Raw genomic sequence first — 12,132 nt, 5'->3', positions numbered from 1 at the left:
CTACCTGAACAAGACCAATATGAAGCAATTTAAACTCCTTTTGGTATTTATTAATATCAGCAGCAATGAACAACTTCATAGTTTCATGGCAATTATTGATAGTAATGGTAGACTCACAAGTCTTAATATTATATTTTTTAAATAGAGAAAAATTTCCTAACTGATAATTTTTTTCAAAAGGTTCTTTGGGAATAGACCAATTTTGTAAATCATTTTCTACCTTAGAGATAGACAAATTAACACTATTGACAGTATACTGACGATTTTCCAGTAAAGAGAGTATGACTTTAATTATACTATAGTAAATGATAAGTGAATAGTAACTGTTACTCCTTAGGAAAGTTATTATCTAATCATAACATATAGATTTCTAAGTCCTTAATGCATAAACATGGAATTATAACAAGGATATTATTTGACAGGCGTGGATAAGTTTGTTGGCTTGTTATTATTAGGCTCAATGAGAAGTAGTATGGTGGGCCCATAACCCACAAGTCTTAAGTTTATAATCCAGAGTTAGTAGCGAACCCGTGGTTAATAGAGTGATGAAGACTATGCGTGTGAGAATAAGGAGCTTAATAGCAGGTTTAGATGGACAAGATTATAAAGTTTAATTGTTATGATCTCTCTTATTTTCCAATTTATATATTATGCGGTGGGTATCAGATTGATCTATGGTGCCATCAGTACACGTTATTTGTATAGATACAACTCTTGGTATTTCACTTGGCATAGTCTAGTTGCAGGGTTAGTAGATTTCCTTAGGTAAAGGCGAGGAAGATCTTTTGGCAGCTCCTACTTTTCTTTTTCCTATGATTGGAGGTGTGTCTTTTCATTTTTCTTATATCCTATTTCTATAAAGCTCTTGTACCTATTTTAGACTAGTATTCTTGGGTTTTTTACTCGGAGTCTTGTACAAAAACTATTAGAAGTGATTTACGGTTGTTTTAATAGAACCTTCTATCTTATCATTTAATATTTTCGTAACTTCCGGAATGCTTAATTTCATATAAAAAGTTAAGGATTCTCCTACTTAGGTGCTAGAGTGGGTTTCCGCATGGCTTGGTGGGTTAGATCATGACAAGTTGGTTTTAGAGCCCAGGTTACTGATTTCCTAATACAAAAGCAAGTGTGGAATAGACTCCCGCGGATTGTGTTTTGACGTCCACATTTAATATTCAGGGATCTATGAAGCATTCGAGGAAATCATTTCATTTCTTCTCTCTTTATCATATGTTTTTTCACTTATGGTATGAGTTGAGTCTAGTTGGTATCTTTGAATTCCAATTAGTATCTCAACGAAGTAAAATAGATCCCGTTGTCATGTCTAAAGGGACACAAGCAAGAAAAATTGTAATCGAGAAGGTTCCAATTTGTATCTTACCTTATAAGCCGATTAAAAGCATATATGATCAACCAATGGTTATCCATGAAGTGAGTTAAGTCAATAGTTTTGAAATTTCTTGTGTGATGTAGCTAAATTTATGATTATGTGTGTAGTCTTTCCTGAATAAATATTAATGTGTGAAGTACACTTTCTTACGTTAAAATAATGCGAGATATAACTGCTTGTACTTCTCTGTACTAGTTATAAAAAAGAGTCATAACTTCATTATGCATAATAGTCTAAACATGAAACACAAGGTGATTAATGAACGAATTTCTAACATGTTAAATTATACAACCTATAAATTGTGCATGGACTTACCGTCGGTAAATATTGGAAGGAAAAAGACCAAATTAGGATAGTATAGAAATCGAGTTTCAAGGCCATCAGGATTGGTCGGGAACCACGTCACAAGAAGAGCTATTTTGCATAATGGCATAAGGATGGTTGTGAAAGATTCTTAACGTGTTTCATAACTTGGCTAAAATAATGTGTTGCGAATTATGTTTCTATCTGTCATAATTGTTGTAGCTATTAGATTAAGTTAATAAGTACTCAATGTTACAAGTGGTTTCTAGATTGTTCTTCTATTATCTTGATGTCATTGGTCTAATGTGGGTGATGAAAGGATACTTGTAGTTTGGGATAGACGTTTAAGATTTCAAGGCGGTTTACAAACATGCCTATACCATAGATTACTCAGGTTTTCTTTGCTCCTATCGATCTTATGGGGGTCTGTTCAAGTTGTTACCTTATACTTGTGTACGAGCGTACCCATCGAGTTTATGGGAGCCTGATGGATTTAGCTATATTCTTTCTTTTTTTCTTGTTGAGAATGCTCGTGTACATACATGCATTTACTTCTTGCCCTATCGTTGGTTGTGATCATTTACTTACACTTAAGTTTACTTTTTCTTATCTTTCTCAGTCAACCTATGATGCCTACTGGGTACTTGTTGTTTTTGTATTTATACTACACTCTGCATCATCTTTTATGATGTGTGAATACTAGCTACTAGCGTTGATTTAGCAAGCTGCAGTCGTGATTGAAGGCGTGGGTGAGCACATTGCATCCTGGATTTACCTGTATCGTCTTGTATATATATTTTGACTATCATTCACTTTTCGAGATCGCTCTATTTTCATGGGTCACTCTTTGGACTTGTACTCTTTTACTAGTAGCTCTATACATGTGGCTTTTAGGATCTGAGAGGGATCTTTTTGGTATGTATTAGTTGCTTCCGCCCATTTATGTATGTAGTTTTTGTATAGTTGTTGTTATAGATTGTATTGCTTGTATTCTACCCTAACATCCTAATACTCATAGTTTTGGGAGATGAGTTGGATTGCCTACTGGTGAGACATAGTAGGCACCATCATGACTTGGGAAATTAGGTCGTGACAAGTTGGTACCAGAGCCCCAAGTTCACCAGTCTCACTTGTAGAGGGTTAACATCTAGTAGAGTCCTGTGGATTGGCGCAGAGATATTTGTGACTTATATTCGGGAGGCTATAGGATGTCTTTAGGTACATGTTTCTTTTGTATTGCCATCGTGCAGTCTATGTCTTGTTGGTTTAAGGAAATCTAACTTGTTCCACTCTTTTAAAGGATGGCTCGCACACGCGTGAGCAGCATAGACTGACCTCAGGGTCGTGCCAGGGTTGTAGTACCAACTCAAGACCGAGATCAGACTCTCAAGTCGGAGGTGGAGCAACAGTACCTCTAGCACATCAACAGTTGGTGGACCAGAGATCATCCAGTCACCACCCACGCCAGTCGCATCTTCTGACTTACAAGCTATGTTCGCCCAAATTTTCACTACTATTAGGGGCATGCGGCATCCCCCATCTCTCATCACTCTAGTACCGCAAGAATAGCCTACACCAAAGGCACATGTTATTTAGCAGCGACTGGTACCAACTGCTCATCCAAATGATTTGAAGGCGTCATGCTACTTTGGGAGCAGAAGATACTTGAGGTGTTCCTTAGACTATTAGAGCTAAGGTTTTCTGGGCTATAAGTAAAGATGCCCATGAGTTTTTATTCACTTGCCGAGAAAAGCTGTAGACATTAGATCTAGTAGAGTCGAGAGGAGCCAAATTCATTGCTTAGCAACTAGATGGTCCTTCTCGGTAGTGGTGGCTTACAAACCTAGAGACCAGGCCAGTTGGGTCTCTATTGATGACGTTGACTGAGAGTTTAGAGGCCTTATTGGCCTGGTTTATTCCCAGAAGAATCAAAGATTAGCTCCGAGACAAGTGTTCATGGTTGGAGTAGGGTGTCATGCCCATATCAGAGTACAAGGCCTAATTCCATAAGCTCTGCAGACATGCCTCCATGATCTTACCTACAGAGGAGGAGAGGGTTTGGTGCTTTGTCAGAGGATTGTGGCTCTAGTTGTGGATAGAGACTCAGTCTTTAGTCTTAGATGGTCACTTATTACTAGAGGTGGTAGAACATGCCTGCACGCTCAAGCAGCTTGGTTGCAAGGCCCAAGGGGGCAGAGATAAGAGAGTTCGGTAGGAGGATAGCCATAATAGGGGTCATTTTCGACCCAGAGATTCCTATGATATATCTCTCCAGAAATTTTTAGCCAGGTCAGTCCAGCTGCTCCTTCTAAGCTTCTCTTCAGACTTCAGAGAGTGATCAGCACCATCAGGTTGGCACTAGTACCAGTCCAAGTTAGGGTCGAGTTGGTTTATAAATGGATTCTTCTGGCTAAAGTGGATGACCTTTAGCTTTGAGCCGATATTCACATGGGTTTTATGAGTGCGAGGATCTAGATCATTAATCCTATAAGTGTCCTTACTGCAGACTAGCCTTACCAGCTATATATGTAGAGAGATCTGCGCCAGCACTAGCACCTTCAATTGGAGGTGGAGGCCATAGCCAGGATCATAGTTGTGGTCATTTGTCACGACCCAACCCCGTAGGCCTAGACTGGGTTCCGACCTGGACCCCCGTATTCCTAACGATCAGTTGTGGTCAAATTGAACTATAAATAAAACAATATCATATAACAGAGCCCCGTTGGATGATAACATTTTCTTAAACCTGCAGCCCTTTTCATTTGTGTCGTAACATGAAAGAGCATGCAAGCCGACAAGGCTGCCATAACATAATAACATATACCATACATCATGTAGACCTAGCTGAATCAAACTAATATACACAACCCATGTATACATGTCTGTAGACCTCTAACAACATTAATGACAACATATGATGGGAAAGGGCCCCCGTCGTACCCTTGAATAACAAAATAATACTATACATCAATGGCCAGTGCCAAAAACTAGGCTCCAATATAACGGAGTCTCTTCCAACTGAGCTAATCAGAATCCTAAGCTGACGGACTACCACAACCTGTATTTGTACCTGCGGGCATGAAATGCAGCTCCCCCAAAAAAGGGGGGTTAGTACGACAGATGTACTAAGTATGTAAAATATAATATAGCATAACTAGAAATATATTTGAAGCGGAGAAGCAGGGAATCCAATACATCATAAAAGGAGCCTCTATACCTGTACTCTGTTAATCATAAAAATATGCAAGTTCAAATTATATCATATAGCCGTCCCTATCAGGGGTCCAATGGATACACCTGTAAGATCATCATAACCCAGTTCCATCACCACCTTATTACAACACATTATCATATATATACATACGTATCCCATCCCTCTAGTGAGAGGCTCGATGGATAATGCAGTGAATTATGAACGATTACTATTCCCAGCCCAGGACTTGGTGAAAGAAGTGCTATAGTATACACGAGTAGAGTAGTGAGCAATTATATGCAGTTTGAATCATTATTGGAGACTCAATAGAATAAGAAAGTTAAGCTTTTATTTGAGGACCCGAATAACAGTGTAGGCATCTTAAGTGTCCTCTAAATGCCATTATGGGTTGCCTTAAAAGTAATCTCGGGGACCCTAGACATGTATTAACATAGGGCCAAATCATTTATGCAATCAAAAACACAGTCTCGTATAGTCCTCAAGAGTTGGAGCCTGTACATTTGGCACCTTTTTAACATATAGAAGTTTCTAGGGAAATAGTTCAACTACTATTAGAGTTTGATATTCAAAAGTAAACAGGAGATGTTAAGAATGGAGTTACTCCGGAACTCACATCATATTTAACTTACAACTAAGACATCCACCAAAAAAAAAGAGTAAACTCTATATAGTCTGTACTTTCCTTCAGGTGGTCATTATATACATATCTCATACTCGGCCCATCCTAAGGCTTGGTTAACAACTATGGCATCATAATCTCATTTCATACCAAGTACATACCAAGAGAAAGGAAAGATAGTTTCCTATACATTACTCTTTAGAACATAGAAGCCTTAACAGGCAATGCTCAATTCTTGTAGGGGTGTCAACACCTAACCGTAGTTAGGGATTAAAAGGCGTACCTGGAGTTCTAGGAATGGAATTATCCCCACATTCCAAATATAATTCACTTAAGGCTAATACTTTCCAAAAGGAAAGAAAGATAGATGTACGTACTTATACCAAAACATGCCAAGAGAAAGTTTTACATACCTCTTATGAGTTACTCTTTATTCCGTTCGCCTCGTCGTCCTTTGAACCTATTCAACATGAAAGTAATATGAATATTAACCAATATTCACTTTCCAGCATCTTAGGTTTCACCTTAGTATTCATGGAACCTATTTCCATGTTCGTCTCCTCAACTAGTTCTTTAACTAGTTAAGGCGTTAACGAAAATTGGGCAGCACCTCCCCTATAACGTGCCCTATCAAAATTTCCAATTAGATCCCTAAATACTACATACAACCAACGACAACAACCTGCAGCATATGTTCAAGCAATTCACACCAACATTACACAATACAAACCCCAAACAACTCACTCAAAACTATCAAAACGTGAATTCTGGACAGCTTACTGTCTTGCATTGTCGCTTTGTTTTGATGGGGTAATTGAGTGAAACAGGCTTTATGTCCTTTATGAAAGTTATATACATGTGTCTTAGGGAGTCATACAATTTCGAATCACCCCTACATCAATTTTGTACAAAACGATATGCCCAAAATACCAACACCAGTCCGTGTAAGATATCAAAAACCAAAATCTTGGCAATATCTCCTCTATACTTCATTAACCCTTTTCGAGCAGATAAAAGCAAAACAGGGTTTTAAAAGCTATACTAAATTTATATACCTATGAAATACCTTTCCAAAACATATTTAATTACTCAAAACGAAGCAGTACACAAGATGTTATACTAATATTACTAACAACAGTCCCATTCAAAAATGGGTTTGTTAACTAGCTCTTAACGTTTTCTCTCTTTGTTCTTTCAATATTATCTCAAGTTCCAAACTGAAGAATTAATTTCGTAGACATCATAAGATACATATATACATCTCCATGTGGTTGAGGAACACCATATATAATTAATTCATGGAGAACAATTTAAGAACTTACCTTTAATTCTTAGAAAACCATGGCTGCCTTGTTCTTTGTTCCTCATGTTCTTCCTCTTCTTTTGTTTGCTGGAGTTTCATTTACAAATAGAATAAGAATGACTTAGTAGTCATCCAAATACACATATATACACCTCTTTAGAAGGTGCCACGTGGCAGCCCCCTGCGGTGACACATGGCAGCCTCCTAGGGTGCAACCTCAACCCTTGTGGCCAATCACATGCTGCCATATGGCAGCGGGGTCTACCCCAAGTAGGTGAGTCACCTACTTTGTTTTCACCTTCTTGCTTGTCACCTTCTTTCTTGTCACCTACTTGCTTTACTTTCGTAAGTTCAGAAACTAGTTTTGCTCCCTTTTGTAGGATTGTCATCTCGTCTTATTTCAAGAGCCTATGTAATCCGTGCTACGTAAGCTTGGTATGTCCTCAAGTATCTAAAGTATGTAATACTTCTAAGATAGTAGATTATGTAGGTGATTCGAGTCCTACGACTCATCACTTGGCCTCTAATTCCTTCTAGATTCTTATGACTCTATTTCTAACGTTCTTTACTATGGGATATCACATTCTCCCTTTCTTAGAGTCATTTTATAGTATCATAGCATTTACGGATCATATAATAATGTCTAAGGAACTTATAAGACATTCCGAGTTTAAAAGTGTGGGGTGTGACATCCTTCCCCCCATTAGAACATTCATCCCCGAATGTTAAACAAAACTTCTCTTAGCACCTTATACAAATCGTAGGGAGATTCGTTATGGTTTCCATAACACATACTTCTATCCAAGTACTTAATAAACGAGTTTTAGGAGTAAGGGTTACCTGTAGACATCGGGAATAGGTGTGAATACTTGTATTTCATGTTCTTTTTAGCTTCCCCAGTCATCCTCTTTCTGGTTTTAGTTTAGCCACAGTATCTTCACAGAAGGCACGTCTTTAATCTACAATCTTCTAGTTTGCCGATCTAAGATGGCGATAGGGTTTTCTTTGCAGGATTCCATTTCCTGGATATCATCTATGGAACATACTCTGGGTGGTTCACCAGTAACTTTGTGAAATATCCTTATCTAATAGACTGGGCGTATAGTTTTCTAATCAGGTGGTAAAATCAACTTACTGACAACCTTTCCCACCTTATAAGCAACTTGACAAGATCCAATGTATTTTGGGTTAAGTTTCCTTTGCTGGATGACCCTGTTATGAACATCCAATCATCAATTTGAACTATATATGTCGATGTCGATTATCTGTACATTATTTCTGTCGACTCTGGGCTTTTAGTCAATAGCTTGCTTAATCATGTCGGGGCTTTTTTAGCTTAGTCTTTCTAACATCGACCCATCCAATAGAGGACTTACACGTCTTGCTCTACCAGTCTTGTACGGGGCCATTGGGATACTAGAGTAGTAATTATTATTGTAGGTAACTTAATAAGTGATAGATAATCAGCCCAGCTACCTTAGAAGTTAACAACACCAGCTTATGACATATCTTCTAAAGTTTAAATGGTATGCTTTAATCTGTTTGGAAACAAGTTTTGCTCCCTTTCATAGGATCGTCATCTCGTCTCATTTCAAAAGCCTGTGTAATTCGTGCTACGTAAGCTTGGTATGTCCTCAAGTAGCTCAAGTATGTAAGACTTCTAAGCTAGTAGCTTATGTAGGTGAGTCAAGTCCTATAACTCATCACTTGGCCTCCAATTCCTTCTGGATTCTTACGATTCTATTTCCAACCTTCTCTACTATGGGGTATCACATTCTCCCTTCCTTAGAGTCGAAGGATAGTGTCATAGCATATCCGGATCACATGATAATGTCTAAGGAACTTATGAGACATTCTGAGTTTAAAAGTATAGGTTGTAACATTCTTCCCCCCTTTAGAACATTCGTCCCCAAATGTTAAACAAAACTTCTCTTAGCACCTTATACAAATCTAGGGAGATTCTTTATTGTTTCCATAACATATACTTCTATCCAAGTACTTAATATACGAGTTTCAGGATTTGAGGTTACCTGTAGACATCGCGAATAGGTGCGAATACTTGTATTTCATGTTCTCTTCAGCTTCCCCGGTCATCCTCTTTCTGGTTTTGGTTTAGCCACAGTATCTTCACGGAAGGCACGTCTTTAGTCTACAATCTTCTAGTTTGCTGATCTAAGATGGCGATAGGTTATTCCTCGTAGGATTCCATTTCCTGGACATCATGCATGGAACATACTTCGGGTGGCTCACCAGTACCTTTGCAAAACATCCTTATCTAATAAACTGGGCGTATAGTTTTCCAATCAGGTGGTGAGCTCAACTTACCGGCAACTTTTCCCACCTTATGAACAACTTGACAAGATCCAATGTATTTTGGGTTAAGTTTCCTTTGCTGGATGACCCTGTTATGAACATCCAATCATCAATTTGAACTATATATGTCGATGTCGATTATCTGTACATTATTTCTGTCGACTCTGGGCTTTTAGTCAATAGCTTGCTTAATCATGTCGGGGATTTTTTTAGCTTAGTCTTTCTAACATCAACCTATCCAATAGGGGACTTACACGTCTTGCTCTACAAATCTTGTACGGGGCCATTGGGATACTAGAGTAGTAATTATTATTGTAGTCAACTTGATAAGTGATAGATAATCAGCCCAGTTACCTTTGAAGTTAACAACACCATCTCATGACATATCTTCTAATTTTTAAATGGTACGCTTTAATCTGTTCGAAAACTAGTTTTGCTCCCTTTCATAAGATCATCATCTCATCATTTCAAGAGCCTGTGTAATTCGTGCTACGTAATATTTGTATGTCCTCAAGTAGCTCAAGTATATAAGACTTCTAAGCTAGTAGCTTACGTAGGTAAGTGGTGTCTTATGACTAATCACTTGGCCTCTAATTCCTTCCGGATTCTTACGACTCTATTTCCAATCTTCTCTACTATGGGGTATCACATTCTCCCTTCATTAGAGTCATTTGATAGTGTCGTAGCGTATCTGGCTCACATGATAATATCTATGGAACTTATGAGACATTCTGAGTTTAAAAGTGTAGGTTGTAACATCCTTCCCCCCTTTAGTTCGTACTTATATTCAGTTCCTGACATATCTTTGAGGTGCTTCTATTAGAAGTTCTTTCCCCAATTAGTCGGTGGAGAACTATAAACTATTATCGTAAACAATTTCCCAACCATTGTTGGAAGAAACTAGAATCTCTTAAACATCACAGTACTTTTGTTAATACTTGACCTACCTGGTCTCTTTCTGAGTATATCCTCTAGTTATGAACAACCCATCTAATTTACAATAGGAATCGGGGGCTTGGTATTTTCAAAAATAAGTGAAGCTTAATTACTGGACATCTTACCTTTCAACTTAAGCTTCTCTTTTTTTTCTACAGCATAATTACGGCTGGAGATACTGTGGTCTGAACTGTACTGCTTAGACAGACTTTTGTTTCTCCATAATAAACTTCCCCGAGTAAAAAGGGTATCCCTTATTGATGGTCTGAAGGGTACCTCTTACAGCTTTAGTTAACCATAATGGGTTCTTGGTATCAACTTCCAAGATATATTAAGACTGTAAGCAGAAAATACCAACAATGCCTTACAGGGCCAATACATATATATTCGTATCATATCACAGCCACACAGGGCTTGTAATATCATCTCATATTATAGCCAGACAGGGCTTTCAATGTCAATAATAATATAAAAATACTAGATTTGTTGCATTTTCTTATCTACTTTTCCCTTCAGTTTCCGACTTAGCATTTCTATCACATGTCAATACCTTTCTCAAAAGATATCTTTCAGCCTTTACTTTACTTACCTGCGTGCTTCGTAGCTTCCCATATCTTCAATTACCTCCTTTTGTTGGTGTCGTCCTTCTATTAAGATCCAACATTAGTATAAAGAATTGTCCTATGACTCAGATCTATAGCACGATCTCAGATGTAAAAGAAAATTAACATCCTAAATGTCCTGTAGCCTCTTGTTTATACATGTGGCGTGCAACACATCAATACATAAGATTCTACTAGACATGGTCTGCAGATAATCCAAGAACGAACTACTCTAATACCAATTCTGTCATGACCCAACCCTGTAGGCCATGACTGGGGTCCGACCTGGATCCCCCATATACCTAACTATCAGTTTTGGTCAAATTGAACTTTAAATAAAACAATATCATATAACATAGCCCCGTTGGGCGATAATATTTTCATAAACCTGTAACCCTTTTTGTTTGTGTCATAACATGAAAGGGCATTCAAGCTGACAAGGCTGCCATAACATAATAACATATACCATACATCATATAGACCCAGCTGAATCAAACTGATATACACAACCCACGTATACATGTCTACAGACCTCTAACAACATTAATGATGACATATGATAGGACAGGGCCCCCGTCGTACCCCTGAATAACAAAATAATACTATACATTAATGGCTAGTGCCAAAAACTAGGCTCCGATATAATAGAGCCTCTTCCAGCTGAGCTGAGCAGAATCCTAAGCTGACGAACTCCCACAACCTATATCTATACCTGCGGGCATGAAACGCAAGCCCCTGAGAAAAGGGGGGTCAGTACGACAGATGTACTAAGTATGTAAAACATAACATAGCATAACTGGAAACATATTTGAAGTGGAGAAGTAGGGAATCCAGTACATCATAAAAGAAGCCTTTGTACCTGTACTCTGTGAAACATAAAAATATGCATGTTTAAATTATATCATATAGCCGGCCCTATTAGAGGTCCACTGGATACACCTGTAAGATCATCATAACCGAGTGCCATCACCACCTTATTAAAACACATCATCATATATATACATATATATCCCAGCCCTCTAGTGAGGGGCTCGGTGGACAATGCAGTAAATTATGCACGATTACTATTCCCAGGTCGGGACTCAGTGAAAGAAGTGCTACAGTATACACGAGTAGAGTAGTGAGCAACTATATGCAGTTTAAATCATTATTGGAGACTCAATAGAATAAGAAAGTTAAGCTTTTATTTGAGGACCTGAATAACGGTGTAGTCATCTCGAGTGTCCTCGAAATGCCATTATTGGGTGCCTTAAAAGTAATCTTGGGGACCCTAAACATGTATTAACATAGGGCCAAATCATTTATGGAATCAAAAGCACTTAGTCTCATATAGTACTTAAGACTTGGAGCCTTTATATTTGGTACCTTTTTAACATATAGAAATTTCTAGGGAAATAGTTCAACTACTATCAAAGTTTGATATTCAAAAGTAAATAGGAGATGTTAGGA

The sequence above is a fragment of the Solanum dulcamara genome, chromosome 6, assembly GCF_947179165.1.
Source record: "Solanum dulcamara chromosome 6, daSolDulc1.2, whole genome shotgun sequence".
NCBI classification, from domain to species: domain Eukaryota; kingdom Viridiplantae; phylum Streptophyta; class Magnoliopsida; order Solanales; family Solanaceae; genus Solanum; species Solanum dulcamara.
This window is presented reverse-complemented; position numbering follows the sequence as displayed.